This window comes from Arachis ipaensis, chromosome B05 (genome assembly GCF_000816755.2).
Source record: "Arachis ipaensis cultivar K30076 chromosome B05, Araip1.1, whole genome shotgun sequence".
In the NCBI taxonomy this organism is placed as follows: Eukaryota; Viridiplantae; Streptophyta; class Magnoliopsida; order Fabales; family Fabaceae; genus Arachis; species Arachis ipaensis.
Genome location: NC_029789.2, coordinates 16,418,840 through 16,442,247, shown reverse-complemented (window position 1 = coordinate 16,442,247; position 23,408 = coordinate 16,418,840). Strand labels below are relative to the sequence as shown.

The 23,408-nt window shown below is 39.4% G+C and overlaps 2 long non-coding RNA genes across 4 annotated transcripts; both read right to left on the bottom strand.

Moving 5' to 3' along the window:
• On the bottom strand, window positions 674-2,148 carry LOC110262758. Its single transcript, XR_002347744.1, has 3 exons — window positions 1,569-2,148; window positions 1,380-1,487; window positions 674-1,298 (listed from the first exon to the last, which is right to left on the bottom strand). It is a non-coding gene; the product is annotated as an uncharacterized LOC110262758 (long non-coding RNA).
• On the bottom strand, window positions 3,438-10,750 carry LOC110271796. Of its 3 annotated transcripts, XR_002362488.1 has the most exons (6): window positions 9,803-10,749; window positions 8,190-8,259; window positions 6,604-6,679; window positions 6,214-6,433; window positions 3,802-4,125; window positions 3,438-3,659 (listed from the first exon to the last, which is right to left on the bottom strand). It is a non-coding gene; the product is annotated as an uncharacterized LOC110271796 (long non-coding RNA). The 3 variants fall into 3 exon arrangements; XR_002362486.1 differs by having other exon boundaries at window positions 6,214-6,679; window positions 9,803-10,750; XR_002362487.1 differs by lacking the exon at window positions 8,190-8,259 and having other exon boundaries at window positions 6,214-6,679.

Here is a 23,408-nt window from a genome sequence, read left to right as displayed (position 1 = left end):
AACCCCTATCAACCTCACAATGCAACTTGTCAGTTTTTTTAGTAGGGTCGAAACCATACTCATAATCAATGGAGTCAAACTATCCTCAACAGAGAGTACGTACCACCACCATCCATATCCCAAAATCAAAACTTTCAGAAACTCAAGGTTAGAAACAACATTGTCCTCTGTGCCATTACGATGGAGAAAGTGGAGGACGCAAACCAAGAACAGACAGAGGAGAGGGTGACGCGACCACCACACTACAAGAAAAGCATTGAGTACCGTCAGATTTACTGGCGAATTTATCAAATAAACCCATCGGTAATTAGTTTATCATCAAATTTATCGTCGGAATGCATTTGACGGTATAAACGGCACCGAAAAATATTTACCAGTGAATTATTTCGGCCGACGCTAATTACTGGCGGATTGTGTGTTGAAAATTGCAATTAATACGAAAAAATAAGCGGTTAGTTACTGTCGGATTTTTTCAATGGTAACTTTGACGACATATTATGTTTTGTGGCGCCTATTTACCATTGGATTATTTCACCGGTAAATCTGACGATATGTAATTTTTTTTGCACAATTAGCGCACAATTAGTAGTCAAATTAAAATTTTTGTTTACAAAATTAAGACACAAATTCTAAATATTAGAAATCAACTAATAATTTTATTAAATTTCAAGGGTTTGCATATAATAAAAAGTCAAAGAAGTAAAATACAATGAAATAGACAAAATAAATTAAATCCCTAAACCCTATGGATTCCGGTAATCGTCGTCATCATTGCCTTCCCCCTACTGAGGCGATGGACTAGGTGCTGATGTCGGTTCCCTACAAGTAGCGTCGTCGCTGGTACCAGCAGCGCCATTCCCTCTAGCGCACATCTGGTCATTGTACCCCGCCATCTGGTCTTACAAATGCTCTAGCCGCTCTAGCTTCTTCGTCAGCTCCGACCTGATGGCAACAATGTCTCCCACGCGTGGAAGAAGCTCATCATACCTCCGCTCAAACTGCTGAGCATGTTGGTGAAGCTCCTGTGTTAGCTTCTACATCTCCTCCCTTAAATTGACATCCTTCTTGGGATCGACAAGGTTGGTGGCAGAGGCAAAGACAGATGAAGCCGCCAATGCAGAGGTGTGGAGGCCGCTGACGAAGAACGACCCTAACCCGTAGACGCGATTCTTGTAGGGCTCAGAGGCGGTCTCGCGCCAAACCCTAACAACATCAACGACTGAGGCATCGGAGCCGGGGCCTTCCCTACTAGGTTGAGATTGCTGGGTCGCAACCTCCAATCTCTACGTATAGTCCTCCTGTGCAACACACGTAATTAGGATGACAGTTAATTGACTTTAAACCGAATACATTTCAAAATTAGAATTAATGAAACTCACATAATGAGCCACAGACTACTCATAAACAAATCTCTCTTTGTTGGCCTTCAACATATGGGTATATTTGAAGGTCTCCGTCAATATCGCCTCACGCTCCAACGACTTAGGCTACACATATTGAAACCAACTAATAAATTAAATCAAGTAACAATTAATTTAAGTAATAATTAACAAAGATTAGCAAACTACATAAAAGCCTGCTCTTCGTCTTCATGAAAGTCGCCGACCCACCAATATACTTCGACGACCTCGGCGAAGCCCTGTTAGTTCTGTTTATCAGACGACGACATTTGAACCCCTCATTAGTACTAAAATAGACATCCAGTTCCTTCGTAATATCTGAGCGGAGCTAAATCGCGAGGTCACCAGTGTACATGCATTGTTGTTTTGTGTAGCTCGGCCATGGGTGGTCGTATATGGACTTAATCACATTGGAGATCTCCTGTGTACATGCATTATTGTTTGGTGCAAATCTATCAATTAAAAACTTAAGATTAGTAAACACATAAAAACACATAAAACTTAACAAATTCAAAATAGATTGCGGATATAAGATGATGGTCTATCAGTGGCTAAGAGAGGGGGGTTGAATCTTAGCCCATTTTTGCTGAGTAATACTTGCTGCCTTTTAAATTAGCTTCAGGAGATTTTTCTGCGTTTTGTCTCATAACCAGACACGAGACATTTTCTTTTTTGTCTCGTACCCAGTCAGGAGATATTTTTCAGTTTTGTCTCCTTAGCAACAGAAACTGAAATGGAGTAGAAGAGAAAGAGAGAATCACACCAAGAAGTATCATGGTTCAGCTGCCAAGTGCAATGCAGCCTACATCCAGTCTCCATCACAACAATGATGGAATTTCACTATAATCATCTTGATTATAGACACCAATTCTCCCTAGGAACTACCCTTCCTATCCGGGACAAGTCCAGAATCTATCCCCAATCTTGAACTTGACTTGGTCACCTACCAAACTTTCAACTGCTAAGTGCTAGCCCAACTTGCAAGGGGATTCCCACAGAATCATGAAACACAACACAGATGTACAAAGGACCTCTAGGACATCTATGATTTTTTCTTTTAATTTTGTATCCTCTGCCTTTTTCCGCTCACTGGTTTTTTCTTACAAACCTCACACTGTTTGCCTTTTTCACCATGAGACTCAAGACAGACAAAACTAAATAGAAAAATACAACATGAAACACATTGAAGGAGAAGAATTTCTGTTAGCTTGGGTAGCTATGAGAACTCTGTGCTTTCACTCTTTTCTCCTTGCTTCAAGCCTTGGCTGTTCACCCTTATTATAGAAGGAAAAGCCTCCAAGGTTGAAACGGTTCAACCGAGCTAATCTTCTTCTTCTTCTTCAATAACAAAACCGGTTCGGCCAGAGAGAGAAGAGAGGGAACCGTATGCAAAAACCAACATGCAATTACCTCACTCTCATCCCATCTCATCAAGCTTCATCAATTTGAGCCTTTCATCTTGACTTGGTCCCCAAGAAGGATTTCTGACACTTGATGAACCCTTAATCTTTGACAGCTCCATCTGCTCTATCTTCTGCTTCTTCCCCACGTAGCTACAGGACCTCCTGTGATGGATGAACAAAAGTAGAGACGAGCCAAACCCCAGGGATCTTCTTCTTTGACCGAATTGGATCTTCCACCATTTTTAGGCATGGTGATCTTGAGACTTCTTCACCACTTCTTACCATAAGTGGCAAAGATCTCAGCGACGCCAAAACTTGGATCTTCTTTTTGCTAAGGACATCATCACCTTAGTCATTTCCTTGCTTCTAGCTTCTCTGTGATTTTTATTGTTAGCTTGCATCTCCTTCTTTCCTGTTGAAGTGACAACTGAAGAGAGAAGAGAGAGAAGAGAGAGAATGCAGAAAAGCTTTCAATGGAATTAAGAAAGGAAATTAAAATGAGTTAATTTCCCACTCCCCATGCCTAGTAACGTGTAAATCAATTAATGCCATCAAATCAATGTAAGCTTTCTCTCTCATGTTACCAAGGTACTTAAACATAATTAAATGAATTTGAAATCCATTTCAAGAGGGGAGTGGATAACCGTTGATAGCATGCAGTATTGCTTTCTTCCATTTTTCATTTTCGGACCAAGCCTTTGTTGGTCTTGTAACAAGAATTATTTTTGGGCTTGCACAATAATTTTCTGGCCCAATTGACATAAAACTCAGCCACATATTCAATAGCAATATTTCACAAGGTTGGAAGTTATCAACATATTGGGCTTATGTTTCTTTTAGCCCAATGACGAGAAATCTGCAAGCAACAAAATTATTAATCAACATATGTAATTCAAAAATTACTAATTTTGCAATTAATTATTTTAATAATGTTTGATCATTATCAAATTAATTTGGAGTTTTCCAAACTCATCATAAGACATTAAAATAATACTCACACATTAGAAAAATCCTTATCAGTATGACGGGAGGTAGTAAAGGGGCATCTGGCTGGGACGCATTAGAGAAATCACCCACCGCAGTCTCTGTCGCTAGAGTTGTTGGGGGGCGAAGGTGGGGTATAGCAGAAGGAGTCACATAGTTGGGGTTCGGTACCATGATGAACTACTGGTCTGATGGACCCGCCTGTGACGTCACAGGGATCGATGAGGTAGTCAGGCTAGAGGGCGATGACTGAGAAGTCCCTGGGGTACCAGTGGAAACCCTCCCTCTACCATGACCACGAGACCGACTCGTGACACCTCTGCTACCTGTCGTCATGTCTACAAAGAGAATACCAATTAACACTAAGTATCATATATACCACACAAATCCTTCAACATTTATATTATTTCAAAAATTTTTTGACATAACCTCTCCTAAAATTGGACATATATCCACCTTTACGGTTCTCACAAATCCAACCAACCTCAATTCACAATATCAGTCATGTAAAACTCAATTAAATTCAAAACATTTCCAGCAGAATATATCAACTTGTTTATACTATTGTATACATTTATAAGGGTATCATATATGGATATTTAAATCTAAAAGAATGTCATTATATGTAACGTTAGTCATTATAAATTTATTTGAAAATATAGGGAATTAAGTTAAATTTCACCAAGATTTAAAAAATGAGTGTTAATTGTTGCCTTAAAATAAATGATTTCTTCAATAACTATATATATGAATTAGAATAATCCTACAAATAGTGCACTTATATTGACATAATAAATTAGTACAACCTAATATTTTAAATCTATCCTATCTTAACAATTTAAGTCCTCTAGCTAAAACTAAAAATTAAATCTAACTCGAGGATAATACTAATTATCAACTAAACACAAATTACACATAGAGACATATAATTGAGCACTTAGCATGCAAAAGCATCAAACAACAAGAAATAGCACAACCAAGTATTCCTTCAACATTAATTCACACAAATCAGCATCATCACACAACAATTAGCAGCACATTATAGAAATTTAGCAGAAAATCAATTAATCCAGCCCAAACAAATTGAAATTCAAATTCAAGAAACATAACATCATGTTGAACTATATATAGACTAATAGCAATTCTAATTATAAAAATCTTAATCCTAATCTAAATAATCTAACCGGCAGAAAATAATGATAACCAATTTCACTTACTAACTAGAAATTAATATGTAACTAAATCCTAAATTAACTTAAATAGAGAAAAAGAGTGACCATGAAACCTGAGCTTCGAATAGAGGAAGAAGAACCTAGGGGAGGGAGATGTGACAGCGACAGTTGCTACTGGTGGAGCATCGCGACGGTGTGGGACGACAAGACAAACAGAGAGAGAGAGAGAAGGAGTCGCGGCTGATGTTGGGCTGCGAAGGGGAAAGAATGAAAGAAGGGGCTGGTTTTGCTAAGGGGAAGAGGAGGCGGTGAAAGGAGGCTGCAGAGGCTCTGTCGGCGGCGACAGGGTTGACAGAGCGGTGGGGGGAGGAGAGGGTTAGAGAGAGCGGGAGAAGAGAGGTTAGAGCGAGAGAGGGGGAGTGAAAATGAAGGGGGAGAGGGTTCGCACTTCAAATTTTAGGGCTTGTTACTGTCAGATTTACTGCCAAATAAATATGACGGTAGCGCATTGCGGGTCACCAAAACACAGTATTTCACTAATTGGGTTTACCAGTGGATTTTTCCGCTGGTAAATCTCACACTAAATTTTGTGTCTATTTTTTTCGTTTTTCCTCCAATTATTACCGACAAATCTACTATCGAAAACAGAAATCCGCCGATAATGATTTGATCTGACGAATTTGACACTTAAGCCATCAATAATCCGCCGGTAAAGCCGAGGTATTCATCATTTTTCTTGTAGTGCCACCAAATCAACCGCATCTGAACTCGCATGTGGTGGTCTTCGTCGGTGCCAACGACACTAAAAAGCTTAACAGAGGAACAGATGCTCGCATCGTCGACGCCTTTGATGGTGGAACTCGCGGCGACCAACGTACTCCATGATTGGTGGCCGTTGTGGGATACACAAGAATAAAGGAGGTGCGTACGGGTACGGCTAGAAGCCATGGAATCGGCAACAAAATGAGTGAGGGGAAGTAGTAGGTGTTGTTTGTTTTGGGGTTTGTAGGTGTGGAGGTGGAAGAAGGTAAGATTGTATTTTTGGAACAGAGTACCAAAAAAAAGGGAGAGAAAGTATATAGAACAGAGGAAGGAAGAAGAAAAATAGTTTTTCTTTTCAAATTTATTAGAATTTTTTTAATTCTGTTAGTGTTCTATTAGTATAGATGACGGTAGGACAACATTGAATCAATTTTTAAACGTTAGGGATATAAATAGGATGATTTAAACATTAGGAACAACTTTAAAACTTACCACAAACGTTGGGGACAAAAGTGATACTTTACTCTTTTTTTCTTAGTAGGGTGGAGTAACAACATTGCAATCAATTAGTGGTCGGGGTTACTCTTTCAATTTAGCCATCAGTTTTCTCTCCGTACACCTTGATCCCAAATGGACACTTGCATTGCTAATCCACCTTCTCTAATAGCTGATCATGGCTAACTGGAGGGAGATCCGGATGAAAGATACCACTCTGAAACAGAGAACGAAGCTACCCATAAGTAGTGCTAAAAAGTTAAAAAAAAGAGAGAAGAAGGCTTCGAAGGAACATCTGCGTTGGTTTCTCGAGTTGAAAGCTGGATGCAGAACAATGAAGATATCAAAAAAGGAAGATCCTATGCCAGTATGGTCACAGGGATAAACCAGGAGCTTGAAGATGATGAGTGTGAATCTGAAGACTCTGAAGATGATGAGATGGTGCATGAACATGACGCTCTACCTGAAACAGCGTGGTTAGAAGATGAGAAGGAAAACCAGAAAAAAGCCACAAGAAACCAAAAATAACAGTGGAAGACATGGGTGAAGGTCTCTTTAACATAGTCATTAATGAAGAAGCTAAAAAAAAGTTATAGAAACGTTGGTGGAGATCCCTCATTGTAAAACTTATGGGGAGAAAGATTGGTTATGCAGTAATGAAAAGAAGAATCCATGCCATATGGGACAGATTTAGAGAACTAGATGTTATAGACTTGGGAAATGCATTTTACCTAGTGAAGTTCTATGCCCAAGATGACTTGGACTTTGCCCTCCTTGAAGGTCCTTGGAATATTTTTTACCACTATTTAGCAATTAGACTATGGGAGCCAAATTTTAACCTTCTCTTAACCACTATAGATATGATTACAGCTTGGATTTGACTCTCAGGCCTCCCTATAGAGCTGTACCATGAGAAAATCCTATGAAAAATAGGAGATTTGGTTGGAAAAACTTGCAAGATTGATTATACAGGTAAATACCAAATTGGTACCTGAAAAATTTATGTACTGGCTAAATGGTATCTGACTTTTATTGTTGACAAAATGGTCCCTAAAAGATTTTGAAATTTGACAAGCGTGCCCCCGAGCTCACCGGAGCACATCTCCGGCGAGCACGATACTGACATGGCCACCGTGTTTTAGTGACCTAGCAAAGCCACCCCCCAACCAACCCTAATCCATCGCTCCCTCCCCAACGCATTCCCCCCTCCCTTCCAACGCACTTCCCCCTCTTGTAACATCCTTACTATCAGAATGTCACGCTTCCAGCCACGTCACTCTGATAGCAAGGATATTATGATGACTTCTATACACTTAATAATAAAATAGGAGTCTTTAACTCAAAATCATATCGCTATTTTCTTTGAAAAACTGAATGTTCTTTTTCTTTTTACAAACATGCATATATAAACAAATTCAATCACAATCTTTATATACATACATATATATAAACATACAAGACTTCTCATACAAGTAACCTACAAATATTATATACATAAATATCATTACAATCACGATTCCTATCTCTCTTACAAGAATATAATAATAAAGGCGAGGAAAAACTATAACTAATATATATATATATATATATATATATATATATATATATATATATATATATATATATATATATATATATATATATATATATACAAACAGAAATAGCACAACCAAGAACTTAGCAAAAACTTCATAAGCTTCCTTGTCCGTCCTAAAAAGAGAAGTCTGTAGGGGGTGAGAACCTAACCACACAGTCTCACTAGAAAAGTTCAGAATTGTTATAACGGAATACGTATAAAGAAGAGTATGGATTTCAACCACAGCGATGATCGTTCATCTTATGAATCTATTCAAACATCAACATATAAATAATTCAAAAATCCAACTTCATATATTTATTTATAAAAGGTCCCAATCTCGATAAATCACCTAACATTTCAATACATGCCAAAGTGCTAATCAATCCAAACTTACCAACCACGGCGTCCGGCCCAAGCATAACCAATCACGGCTTCCAGCCCAACATATAATCAAATATCGGCCTCTGACCCAACATATAAATTAAATCTCAGCCTTCGGCCCAACATATAATCAATTCAACACTCGGTCTCAAAACAGAATCAATCACAGGCACAAACAATGTAAAGCAAACACAATTAGAGAGTAGTTACAACAAGTACCACAATTAACAGTTAGACAGAATTTATCAGATAGAAAAACCAAAACACTTAAGTACACCCAAACAATAGCAAACAAATGCAGTATGATGTGTGCTTGTCCTACTGGCCATGAGCTCACGTGTAAGTTAAACTGCTAAAACCTGACACATTCGATAGCTAACCCGAATATCGTCTCTCAACATGAAGGGAATCCTCAAACTTCTAATCAGAGAGAGACTGTGATGTAACGATAGAGAATCCTCAACCTAACTCGTTCATACCACAACCAGAAATTGAATCAAAGAGAATCCTCAACCTTCTCCATTCAACTCCTCGATGTAACAAGAGAGGGAATCCTTAACCTCAACTTGTCTATTGCAGCAAGAGTGAGAATCCTCAATCTCAACTTGCCTATTCCCAAACCCTTAGATTAAGAATTAATTAACTTTTTGAATCTTTAACTAAATAAATAAATCTCTTTTCGTTTTTACTCAAAACTAAATAAGTAAATCAACTTTTTTTCATTACTTTATTTTTCATTAAAAATCTTTAAAACCTCATATTTAATTTGAATCAATTCAATAAAACTCATTTCCATTCAATCAAGTATCCAAAACATATTTCTTTTCATAATTAACAAAACCAAAATAAGTTAAATATCTAACTCACTTCTATTACTTTAATTTCCTCTAAAACTCCTAAAAAGCATAGTGCTTAAACCAAAATTAGTCAAATAAAATCCATTCTGTTTAATCAAATACCGAAAACATATTTTCAACTTTATTTCTTTTGAAAAGCAAGTTAAATCTTTATTTTTAGTTAACCAAAGAATCCAAACTAACTTCAAAATATTTTCAAGTTTAGACCTCTTCAAAAGCCTTAAAAATCATCCTGTTCGCAATTCAAAATCTTAATTGAAACAACATAATCATTTATTCGTAAATCAACCACTTAAATTACTTCAAATCAAGATTTATTAAATTAAACTCCATAGAAAAGTCTCTAGAATTTAGAGGGCAACAACAAATCTTATTTTCTTTAGTATTCAATTTAATCTAAACTTATAAAAATTTCGACAACATCTCCTTTAAAACTCAGACTTTGCCACGTTTCAGGGGTCTCATGCAAACACCTCTCAAACCCTTCTCAACCATTTCCAAATATCAAACCATTTTCAAATATGAAATCATTTCCAATATCAAACCAACTCTAATGAATCAAGAAAACCAATTCAACAAAGTCAACAAACAAACCAAAGTATCTGGCCTTCTCAAATAGTCAATAAATCAAGTAGAAAAATAATTACATTCATTCAGAGCAACTCAATTCAATCCATAAGACTCACATAATCTTAAAAATATATTTTTTGTATCAATATCGACTTGTAACAATTTTTTATAATAAAACACTTTTAAGAAAAAGCCCTACCTCGAATAGTCGAAACCCGTAAGCCACAAAACGTGTCAAGACCCTTATTCTTTTGGCCCGCAACAGTAACAACTGCAACCACAATTCCATACTACTTCTACAGCAATAGCAGCAACTTTAATCGCGACATGCAATAACCAGAACTCAACCGTATGACAATAACACCGCAAAAACTTCAGCAACATATAATAGAACAACAACTAAAAGGGTTTTCGGAGTAAAACAACTTACGACACACAAAAAAAGAACCTAGAACAAAGCAGCTGCAGCTCTGGTGATGACGTTCGGCGAGCAGAATGGCGACAAAGAGCTCCGACAGTGACACAACAGCTTGGTGTCACCTGCAACAACACCAACACCCTCCACCGTCACATCTTCTCTTCTGGTTAGACATAAACGGTGACAATGACAGCTCTTGACAGCCCTGGCGATAGCAGTGGCGGTGAGGGAGCCCACCAAGCACAGCGTCGGCCGGGATCAGTTTTGATGGCGGCGTTTAGCTCAACGGCAACAGGAGCAGTTTCCTCTCTTCTATTCGGCGGCAATGGAGATGACAAAGTACGACGGTAATGGCTTGGTGAGACGCGGAGGCATGGATCGTTGACGACAGCTCCTCTAGCTCGCGTTCCTTCCTCTCTCGGTGACGTTCAACGACGACGCATGGACGGCGGCAATGCGTGGCTCGACGGGTCCTCATCTCTCTCTCTCTTTCAATGTGACCACGCCGTCGAGGATGGTAGCATGTAGCTCGGTGACAACGGTGGTACCCAGCCCCGCCGGCGCCGTCTCCCCTTCTCCTTTCTTATTCTCTTCCCTCTTCCTCCCTCTTCGTAGCTCCCTCTCTTCTCTCTTTCTTTCTTCCGCTGGGTTCGGGGGTGGCGGCATGGTATGTATGTGTGAGGGAGTGGGTAAGGTGAGGGGAGGGTAATTAAATTAGGGTTAGTATGGGTTGATTTAGGGAGTCAGGGTTTGGTAGAATAGGAATTTTAATAAAAAATTAAAGGGTAGAATAATAATTTAAAATAAAATTTAACCCAATATAATTAGCTTTGAAAATACCAATTATTCTTCAAATTTTTCAATTGAGTACTCAAATTTTAAAATTAGAGATAATCAAATTAATTTTTCTTTATTCATAAAATAAGGTTCAAAATCAATATATTCAAACTAAACCATATAAAATTCTCATTATTTTTCAATTACTAAAACTTTAAATTATAAATAAAAAATTTGCCAATTTATATAAAAAAATCTCTTAAATAAATATAATAAATTATAAATAACAAAAAAATAAAAATAAAAGAAAAACAAAAAAAGTCAACCAAAATGAAACTACAAAAACCACAGAAAACACACATATGACACATACTTCTAATGGAAACAAGCAAGAGAATATAGAATAGAACCTAAAAAATAACTTATAGATTCAAAATAAAAACGGGATTGATGTTGATGATGCAAGCCCTTCTATGGAGACCGATGAAGCTATTGTGAACACTAGCAATAGTATTGATGCATGAGATTTAGTTGTTTTATTTAGTATTTTTTTCAATAAAGTTAGTGAATTCATTATTATAATTGAGGTTGTTAGTGTTTTAATCAATATATCTTGAAGTTGCTTTGAGATTTGATATGTGTAGAAAAGTGTTGAAAATGAGCGAGAACAAGGATGAAAAGAAGCAAGTAAGAGGAACACTTAAGAGCAAGAAAAGGAGAAAGCAAACTTTCTGGACCAAGAATGCAACAATGGAAGCTCCTGGATGTATTGAGGAAAGCCATGCGTTATACGCATAGAATGGTGTGTATAATGCACCAAAATTGTGCACTTCTAGGGGCCAACCAAAGCCATGCATTATACGCATGGAATGGCGCGTATAATTCACCAAAATTATGCAGCTCTAGTGGCCAAACAAAGCCCATGCGTTATACCATGGCATTTGGCGTATATACGCCAAAACCTAACCTCTTTGTACTTCAATGAGCATAACATGAGTTAGAGAGATCCAAATGAAGTGATTCTAGTAGCGTTAGAAAGCTAACATCCAAAGCTCCAATGATATATAATAGTCTATAATGGACTTACATCTAATACAGCCTCCTCCTAAGTTGAAGGAAGCCACGAAGAAAGCCAAAGTGCACCATCTAGACACCAATTTTGCCCATGCGTTATACGCAGACGCACCGATACATGCACTCTCCAGGGATCAATTCCTCCCATGCATTATACGTCACTTCCCATGTGTTATAAATCACAAGAAGTCCTGTTTAGTAGCAATCATGAAGCCCATGTGTTATACGCCAAAGTTTAGACATATAACGCATGGCATTGGCCCAACTCCCAGTGCTTTGGATCCTTCACTAATTCCTCCAACTTCAATTATTTTGTTGGCTTAAGATTAAAGTTTCAAGCCCATGATTTCAACTAAGCAAGGCACCAAGTTTTCAATTTTAATTACAAGGAAGATCACTAGTTAGTTAAGAGTCATTAAGAAAAGATTTCATTTGAAATAGATTTGATTCTGTTTTTATTAGTTTTGAATTCTGAAATTAGTTTTAGGGTAAGTATTTAAAGGTAAGGAGCCACACATGTGCTCTTCTCTTGTTTTGAGCCGTTTTTCAATTCAGAACCTTTGCTTTCCATTCCACCATGAGCAACTAATCTCCTCAGTTTAAATTAGGAGCTCTATTTACTTTAATGGATTAATATTATTGTTTTTCTACTTTTAATTTATACCTTGATATTTTATTCAAGAAGTGAGTTTCATTCTTCATCCTAAGGGTTAGAGTATATTGGAAAATAACTTTAATCTGAATTGAGTTCCTTTATTATCTTGGAAGAGTTAATCTTTGGAATTAAGCTAGAAACTCCTTCTGATAATTCTTTCAATGTCAAGTACTAATTTTGATAAGTGACATAAAATCAATTAGGGTTGGTTCTTAAGAATTGTGTGCCTTTAAATTAGAAACTGTGCTTAAATTCTTCTCATAGTTAATTGATCAAGGAATTGATAGTTAATTAAGTTAAAAAAAAATTGGATTGCCAAGGGATTGAAGCTTAATTAAGGTTTTCCATGAACACATGTTTGTATGATTAAAGTAGATAACAAGATATATTGATCCTGAAATTTAAATATCTCTTAAACCTTAACATTCTCACCATTATTGTTTTCACATTCACTATTTGCTATTCTTATTGCTCTCTGTTCACAAGTTTCATTCTTATTCCTCTACTTCTTTAATTTGTCTAATTAGAATAATCAATTAATCATTGTTGCTTATCCTTTTAATCTTCATGGGAACGATAACTCACCCACCGTGATATTACTTGATACGATTCGGTGCACTTGTCGAGTTGCGATTTTGCAAAATTCTGCATCAAGTTTTTGGTACTGTTGCTGGGGGTTAATTAATATTAACAACTACCCATTAATTGATTCTCTAAATTAGACCTTTTTATTTTCTTTTGCTACTCACTGGAATTCCTTCACTGTGATGTTGGGAATTCCATCTTTTCTCTTTGTTTTTCCTTACTTTTGCATGCAGGGAAACAAAGAGAAGGAATTCTTCTTGTTTAATCCAGAAATTGAGAGAACTCTTTATAAATTAGGGAAGAAATCTAAAATTCAAGAGAAGAAAATTCAAGTGGAACTTGAGCAAGAAAGCATGGCAAACAACAATGCCAATGCAAGGAGGACTCTTGGAGACTTTGCTACCCCCATAAACAATAGTTGTGGGAGTAGCATAGTGAGGCTCACTGTGGAGGCAAACAACTTTGAGTTAAAGCCTCAATTCATCACTTTGGTGCAACAAAATTACCAATTCAGTAGGAGCCCTCAAGAAGATCCTAATTTGTTCATCTCTAGCTTTCTATAAATATGTGACATAGTCAAATCCAATGGGGTCTTTGCTGAACCTTATCGCTTGATACTGTTCCATTCTCTGTAAGGGATCGAGCCAAGTAGTGGCTTGAAACTCAACCAAAAGAAAGCATTGCAACATGGGATGATTTGGTCAATAAGTTCTTAACCAAATTTTTTCCACCATAGAGGTTGGCAAAGCTAAGACATGATATCCAAACTTTCACTCAGAAAGATAGAGAATCTCTCTATGAAACTTGGAAAAGGTACAAAGAATTGTTGAGAAAGTGTCCCCAAGATATGTTTGTTGATTGGGTATAACTTCAAATTTTCTATGATGGGCTCACTCCTACTTCCAGAACTTTATTGGATTCCTCAACTGGAAGATCCATGCACTTGAAGACTACTGAATAAACCTTAGAATTGATTGAGATTGTGGCTAACAATCAATCTTTATACTCATCTGAGAGAACAATGAAGAGAGGTGTGATGGAGTTAGATACTTTGGACACTATTTTGGCATAAAATAAAATGTTGTCTCAACAAATCTCCTCACTCACAAACCAATTGGGGCACATGCAAGTCTCATCAGTGGCTATACAAGCAAGTTACAATTTGTGTGGAGGAGCTCAAAAGGATGAAGCCTGTGGGTTGTTCAAGGAGGAGCAAGTGAATTACATAGAAAGTTTTCAAAAGCCACTATCCAATGACCCTTTCTCAAAAACTTATAATCTCGGATGGAGGAACCACCCAAATTTTAGTTGGGGCAATCAAGAGGCAAAGAACTTCACTACACCTCGCCAACAATAACCTCAACCCATACAACCACAAATTCACCAAAGACTTTCTTCTTTGGAAACCAAATTCTCTTTTCTAGAAACCAAATTTTCCTCCCTTGAAATCACCATTGAAAAACTATCCCAAGCCACTACCACAATAGCCCAATCCACCTCCACATTCATGCAACAAACTCAAATTTTCATGGATGAGACAAGAGGCAACTTTCAAAATCAAGGTGCATCCATCCGAAATTTGAAAGTACAAATTGGACAAATTGCTAAGCAACTCATTGAGAGGCCATCCAACATTTTTTCAAATGATACAATTCCCAATCCAAGAGAAAAATACAAGGCCATTAGCTTAAGGAGTGGAAGGGTAGTTAGCACAAAGAACAAAGACCAATTAAATCTCAAAAAAAAAAAAAAAAATAGTGACTCCTTATCAACCAAGAATTTCATAGTGTTCCGAGGGTTACTTGAAATTGAGGTCGATCTCAGATGAGATCTGTTGTGGTGGTCGGAGCTGTTGTGTCCGACTTGTTGAATATTGTGGTACTACTGATCCTTGATCACCGGAGGGTGGTGGTACCTACAGGAGACTCCGATGCTTAAGTTAGTACGGGCTTTAAGCATGTTTTTTGTGTAGAATTAGAGTATGAGTTATACCTAGGTGCTCCAGTGTATTTATAGTAGTGTAGAGTGACCTTCCCATGAGATAAGATAGTTATCTTATCTTATCTTTTCAGGGGAACTGCCTTATCTTTCTTGGCTTTGCTTCCTTTAGAATGGGCTTTGCTCCTTTCATTTGGGCCTGCTTGGGCCTCTATGGTGATTTGGCCGAACTCTTTTAGTAAGAGGTCGGTGGCGACCGTCTTGAAGAGGTCGGTCACTCGTGTCTTTAGCCAGCCCGGGTCGCATAGCTCGACCCAGGGTATGAACAGTTCCCTTACTTGGGCTCGATTTTTCCCTTAAGGTCGTATCTTTAGACTTCGAACCTTTGAGGAAGTCGAGCTCGATCATTTTGTCTTCAGTTGATCTCCTGTATAACTCCTGTTGGACTCCTTGAATACGAGGCGTTTTTCTTTTTAATTGCAGCGCGCATTGCGCTTTCTTGGGAACATGCGAGGGTTAAAAAACTCATTAATTTCCCTTCGCCGTTTCCTCTCTTCCCTCTTTTGCATTTCATTTTGAATTTCAAAGAATCATTCTTCCGTTTCTTCTCTCCTTCCTCTTTGCTTTTTGTTTATTATTTTGCTGTAGCGCTTCATTCTCTTGTTTTCACGCTTCCAAGCCTTCTATATTCTTTGTCTCCAAGCGATTGTTTGGTGCAGATTTTGTCATTCTTTGCCTCGAGGAACTACCGTCTTCTCCTCTGCAGGTTGGTTTTTCTTCCTTTCACTTTCGATCTTTGTTTCTTCTGTATGCCTTCACTGTAAAGTTTTGATTTTTACTTGAGTTTGCCTTGAAAAAGTTTGAATCTTTCTGCAAAAAGATTACATCTTTACGTCTTGATCATTGTTGTGTGTTTTTTCCCTGCCACTCCTGCTTGAGGAAAATGTGCGCCTTCTGGTAGTTTTGCCTTTCGTATGACTTTTTGCTTGTCGCTATTTCTGTCTCCCTTTTAACCCAGCCAGTATGACTTTATTGGCAGCTTCTGCCTGTCTGTTGGCTTGTGGGTGTTCTATAGATGTAAATTGGTACTTTATTTTCAAGTCAGCTACCAAATTTCTAAAACCTGTGTCCGTGAACTGAGTGCCATGATCCATGGTGATGGAGTAAGGGACCACAAACCTTGTGATAATGTTCCTATATAGAAATTTCCGACTTCTTTGGGCGGTAGCATTAGCTAAGGGCTCTGCCTCAATCCACTTTGTGAAATAGTCTATTCCCACAATGAGGAATTTGACTTGTCCTGACCCCTGGGGGAAGGGTCAAAGGAGGTCGAGCCCCCATTTTGCGAATGGCCAGGGCGATGTAACACTAATGAGCTCCTCTGGTGGAGCGATATGGAAGTTAGCATGCTTCTGACATGGTGGGCATGTTTTGACGAAATTTGTTGCTTCTTTTCCCAAGGTTGGCCAGAAGAAACCGTCTCGGAGTACCTTTTTAGAAAGGGCTCGTGCCCCCCGGTGGTTGCGACACATGCCACCATGTACTTCTTCCAAGACTTCCCTTGTATTGGAGGTCGGCACACATTTTAGGAGGGGTGTTGAGATCCCTCTCCTATATAAGATGTCGCCCACTATGGTGTAGTACTGTGCCTCTCGTATTTGCCTTTTTGCCTCCTTCTTATCTGTGAGAAGTATCTCTGATTTGAGGTAGTTGATTATGGGGGCCATCCATCCTTGATCCCGACCTGATATGGTTAGGACCTTTTCTTCTTCTGAGATCGATGGACTTGGCAATGTTTCCTGGATAAGGCTTCTGTTATCACCCCCTGGTTTAGTGCTGGCTAGTTTTGAGAGTGCATCAGCTCGAGCGTTTTGTTCTCGAGGTATATGTTGGACCTCATATTCCCCGAATTGTCCGAGCTGGTCTCTGTTCTTGTCCAGATATTTTTTCATGGTAGGGTCCTTAGCTTGGTAGCTTCCTTCTATTTGTGAGGTAACTACTTGTGAATCGCTGAAGATGACAAGCTTTTGAACTCCTACCTCCCTAGCCAGCCTCAAACCAGCCAGTAGTGCCTCATACTCAGCTTGATTATTTAAAGCAGGGAATTCGAACTTTAGTGAGAGCTCGATTTGGGTTCCCTGATCACTTTCTATAATTACACCTGTGCCACTCCTGGTTTTGTTTGAAGAGCCGTCCACGTAGAGATTCTATTTTGTGGGGGTTTCCAGGGCGTCAGTGTATTCTGCAATGAAGTCGGCCAGGTACTATGATTTGATGACTGTCCGAGCTTCATATCGAAGATTGAATTCGGATAATTTGATTGCCTACTGTAGGATTCTTCCTGCTAAGTCTGTTTTTTGTAGGATGCCTTTTATGGGCTGGTTGGTCTGAACCCTGATAATGTGAGCTTGGAAGTATGGGCGGAGTCATCGAGAAGTGAGTATGAGGGCGTAGGCAAACTTTTCTATCTTTTGATAGTTTAGTTCGGCCCCTTGGAGAGCCTTGCTGGTGAAGTAGATGGGTTGTTGCCAATTTTTGTCTTCTCTGACTAGTGCTGAGGCTATTGCCCGACTTTCCACTGTGAGGTATAATATGAGTGCTTCTCCTTCCCGTGGTCAGGTAAGAATGGGTGGTTATCCCAAGAATTTTTTGAAATTTTGGAACGCTTGCTCGCACTATGCTGTCCATTCAAACCTCTTTTCCTTCCATAATGTTGCCGTTGAGCTGTTGTACCTCTGATGCAAGTCAGACTTTTCATGTTGAGTATAGCCCGACATTTATCTCGATTTGCCTCGATTCCTCTTTGGGTAAGCATGAAGCCTAAGAATTTGCCAACCTCTACCGCGAAGGTGCACTTTGCGGGATTAAGTTGCATACCGTTCTTTCTGATGGTGTCGAACACTTTGGTGAGGTCAGACAACAATGATTTCTCACTTTGTATTTTTACCAGCATGTTGTCTACGTAAACCTCCATCAGCTTTCCAATATGGTCAGCAAAGACTTTGTTCATCAATCTTTGGTAGGTAGCTCCTGCGTTTTTGACCCCAAATGGCATAACTATATAGCAATAGTTTGCCTTTGGGGTTAGGAATGAAGTCTTCTCTTGATCAGGTGGGTACATTGGGATTTGGTTGTATCCTGAATAGGCATCTATGAAGGAGAGGTACTTGTATCCGGAAGAGGCATCCACTACAGTATCTATGTTTGGGAGCGGGTAGGGATTTTTTGGGCAGGCCTTATTGAGGTCAGTGTAGTTAGTACACATTCTCCACTTGCCATTTGACTTCTTCACTAAGACAATGTTGGCTAGCCATAATGGGTATTTGACCTCCCTTATAAACCCTGCCTCTAGTAAAGCTTGCACTTGCTCTTCCACAGCTTGGGATCTTTCTGGCCCGAGCTTCCTGCGTTTCTGTTGCACGGGCCGAGATCCAGGGTATACTGCCAGCTTATGGCACATTAGCTTGGAATCTATCCCGGGCATGTCCGCTGCCTTCCATGCAAAGAGATCGGCATTATCCTTTAGGAATTGTATTAGTGGCTCCTTTAAGTCTCTCTTTAAGGTTGCCCCGATATTTGTTGTTTTATCGTGGGCATCCCCGATCTGGACTTCTTCGATCTCGCCTTCGGGTCGCGGTCGAAGTTTCTCACGAGCACGTACTCCCCCGAGTTCAATAGTGTTGATTTTCTCCCCTTTGGGGTTGCCTTTAAGGTTTAGACTTTCATTGTAACAGCGTCGTGCAATCTTATGGTCTCCTTTTATCGTGGCGATCCCTTATGGAGTTGGGAATTTCATGCACAGATGTGGAGTGGAGACCACTGTGGTGAGCTGGTTTAGCATTGTCCGACCTATTGGGGCATTATAGGCTGAGCTCACATCGACTACTATGTAGTCTATGTTAAGTGTCCTGGATCGAATTCTTTTTCCAAAGATTGTGTGCAGTGAGATATATCCAAGTTGTTGGATTGGAGTGTCTTCCAGTCCGAACAAGCTATTCGGATATGCTCTGAGCTCTTTATCTTGTAGACCGAGCTTGTCGAAGGCGAATTTAAACAAGATATCCGCAGAGCTTCCTTGGTCTACCAGTGTTCGGTGGAGATTAGCGTTGGCCAGTATGATGGTAATAACCATGGGATCATCATATCCCGGGATGATTCCCGCAGCGTCCTCTTGAGTGAAGGTGATATTGGGGAGGTCGGCCGACATGTCTCCTCCTCCGACATAGTACACCTCTTTAAGGTGTGTTTTGCATAATGATTTAGAGATCCCCCTCATGCGAATCCTCCATTGATCATATGAACGTGTCTTTTGGGGGGTGTGGTGGGGGCGTTCAGCTCGTCCAATCTCTTCTTCCCTTCTTCTCTTTCTCGGTTCCTTCGTCTTACTGGCTAAGAACCGGTCTAGTCGCCCTTCTTGTGCCAATCTTTCTATGACATTCTTTAGGTCAAAGCACTCAGTGGTAGAATGCCCGTAGATTTGGTGGTATTCACAGTACTCTGTCTAATTTCCTCCTCCCCTTTTGTGTTTAATCGGGCGAGGCGGTGAGATCTTCTCAGTGTTGCATATCTCTCTGTATACATCCACAAGGGACACTCTGAGTGGAGTGTAGTTGTGGTATTTTCTAGGTTTTTCAATTGGCTAGTCTTCTTTTTTCCTGGACTCTTTATCCTTGTCTCGAGGGGGTAAGAGATTCCGGATTTTGAGGTTTCCCCTAGTCGAGGGTTCTCCTCTATGTTGATATACTTCTCTGCCCATTCTTGTACCTCGTTTAGAGACGTTGGATGCTTTTTTTATATGGAGTGGCTAAAGGGTCCTTCTCGCAGACCATTGATGAGACCCATGATAGTTGCTTCTATTGGCAGACTTTGTATGTCTAGACATCCCTTGTTGAATCTTTCCATGTAGTTGCGGAGGCTCTCTCGATCTCCTTGCTTAATCCCTAACAGGCTTGGGGAATGTTTGGTTTTGTCTTTTTGGATGGAGAATCTGGCTAGGAACTTCTTGGCGAGGTCATCAAAGCTTGCTATTGACCATGATGGCAAGCTGTCGAACCACTTTATTGCCGTTTTGGTTAAGGCGGTCGGGAAAGCTTTACAGCGGATTGCATCTGAGGCATCCGTGAGATACATCTTACTTCTGAAATTGCTGAGATGATGCCTCAGATCTGATGTACCGTCGTCTAGGGTCATGTTAGGAGCTTTGAAGTCCTTTGGGACTTTAGCTTTCATGATCTCTTTGGTGAATGGGTCTTGATCTTTGTGGGAGCTGTCTTCATGACTGGATCAAATGGTTTTGGTCTTAAGGTCGACCTCGAGCTTTAGAAGCTTGTCCTCTAACTCTCGATGTCGTCTTGTTTCCCTCCGGAGATCTCTTTTGGCTTCGCGATGGTGTTTGACCTCTTGTTCGAGCTGCTTGAGACGTTCCTGCTGTTCTCGGAGGGCATCTAAAATTTCTGTGTTTGGAGAATGCTTGTCTCCATTTTGTTGAGGTGTATCTTTCGGTATGATGTCTGCGTTCTTATGCGGCGTCCTGTTTTTCAAATCAGAATTATGGTCGTTGTCAAGGTTCTCCACCATGATGATGGAATGACTTCCAAGTTCCCCAGCAACGGCGCCAATGTTCCGAGGGTTACCTGAAACTGAGGTTGATCTCGGATGAGATCTGTTGTGGTGGTCGGAGCTGTCGTGTCCGACTTGTTGAATCTGGTGGTACTGCTGATCCTTGATCACCAGAGGGTGGTGGTACCTGCAAGAAACTCCGATGCTTAAGTTAGCACGAGATTTAAGCAGCTTTTTTTTGTATAGAATCAGAGTATGAGTTATACCTGGGTGCTCCAGTGTATTTATAGTAGTGTAGAGTGACCTTCCCATGAGATAAGATAGTTATCTTATCTTATCTTTTTAGGGGAACTGCCTTATCTTTCTTGTCTTTGCCGCCTTTAGAATGGGCTTTGCTCCTTTTGTTTGGTCCTGCATGGGCCTCTATGGTGATTTGGCCGAACTCTTTTAGTAAGAGGTCGGTGGCGACCGTCTTGAAGAGGTCAGTCACTCGTGTCTTTAGCCAGCCCGGGTCGCATAGCTCGACCCAGGGTATGAACACATAGCCTCAAAGGCTCAAGAGGGAGAACCAAGAGAAGCAATACTTCAAATTCCTAGAGGTGTTTAAGAGGCTTCAAATTCCATGCACCATTGGAAACACACTCCTTGAAAAAGTCTTATGTGATTTACAAATGGCAGACAAGTCAATAAAGCATACACATGGGGTAATTGAGAATGTCTTTATCAAAGTGGAAAAGTCTTTCCTCCTAGTAGATTTTGTTATTCTTGACATGGAGGAAGATGAGAATACCTCCATCATTCTAGGAAGACCTTTCCTAGCCACTCGGAGAGCCCTCATCATTGATGATGAAAAGGGTAAATTAATATTGAGGGTACATGATGAGCATTTAGTTTTTCTTGTTTTCAAAACCATGCATCACTCAAGTGACAAGGAGAATTGCATGAAGGTTGAATCAAGTGATCCAAGCCTCCAAGAATTTCCCGATGAAGCTAACAAGAATTTGCAACCAAAGCCTCCCTTTAAAATCAATAAAACACCCTCTAACATCACATTTAAGTTTGGTGTTAAGAGTGTATCACCAAATGAAGAAAAGAAAGTTCTCAAGAAGCTGCCCAGAGGATGGAAGAATAAGAAGATTCCTACAAGTGACTTCTCCCCTGGATAGCAAGTGATACAATTTCCTTCCCCACCATGGATATGGCTTGACAAGTCCAACAAATGAAATGGATCTTACATACTTAACATGGTCATCTCCTTGGAACACATTGAACTCATAGATGAAGATGATGAGAGGAAATTCATGGTGAGAGGGGAGGCATTGGAGCACTATGATCCACCTCCAACTTAACAAAAATTAACTGTCAAGTTAATGATGTTAAAGAAGAGTTTGTTGGGAGGCAACCCAACCATCGGTACCCTATTTATTTAGTCTTTAATTTATTTTTGTTTTTAATTCCATTTAGTTCATTTAAATAAGAGTTTGCATCACTTATTTAATTTCTCTAGATAATCATGATTATTCATATTTCTATCACCACTATTTTTCTTTTTTTCTTGAGGACAAGTAACCATTCTATGTTTGGTGTTGGAAGCTATGGTCTACATATCCTAGAAGACGATGAAGAGGGAAGTAACTCTATCCTTAAGCTTTTATTTCTTATATCTTGCATCTATTTTTGTTCTTAGTTAATAATCATGATTCATTCATATTTCATGCCACCTTATTTTTGAAATTACTTGCACTCAATATCTTTAAGCATGTAACAAAGAGTTTTTGAATGAAAAAGTTGAAGAAAATTTTTTAAATTTGGGGCAAGTAAGATTAAGAAAAAGTAGAGATTTTGATAATGTGAGTATATCATGAGGTTACATGTTTGTGAAAACTTGCATAGGGAGCTCTAAGACATGGAATGAAATTTAGAGAAGTATTATGGAGGATCTCAAAAATCAATACAACCAAGAAGCAGCAAGAAAAAAAAGAAAGAAAAGCAAAGAGTAAGGCCCAATAGTATTTCTTTCAATAAAGTTAGTGAATTCCTTGTTATAATTAAGATTTTAAGTGCCTTAATCAATATATCTTGAAGTTGCTTTGAGTTTTGGTATGTGTAGGAAAGTGTTGAAAATGAGCGAGAACAAGAATGAAAAGAAGAAAGCAAGAGGAACACTCAAGAGCAAGAGAAGGAGCAAGCAAACAGAGAGCTCTATGGACCAAGAATGCAACAATTGAAGCTCCTGGATGTATTGAGGAAAGCCTTGCGTTATACGAATAGAGTGGTGCGTATAACGCACCAAAATTGTGCACTTTCAGGGACCAACCAAAGCCATGAATTATATGCATGGAATGGTGCATATAATGCACCAAAATTATGCAGCTCTAATGGCCAAACAAAGCCATGCATTATACGCATGGCATTTGGCGTATATATGCCAAAACCTGACCTCTTCGTACTTCAACGAGCATAACTTGAGCTAGAGAGGTTCAAATAAAGTAGTCTAGCGGTGTTAGAAAGCTAACATCCATTACTTTCCAACCATATATAATACTCTATAGTGGATCTACGTTTAACACAACCTCCTCCTAGGTTGATAGAAGCCACGAACAAAGCCAAAGTGCACCATCCAAGGACCAATTTTGCCTATGCGTTATACGCAGGGAATGGTGCGTATAACGCACCAACACATGCACTCTCTAGGGACCAATTCCCTTCATGCATTATATGCCACCTCCCATGCGTTATACGCCATAAGAAGGCCCCTCAAGTAGCAATCATGAAGCCCATGCATTATACGCCAAAGTC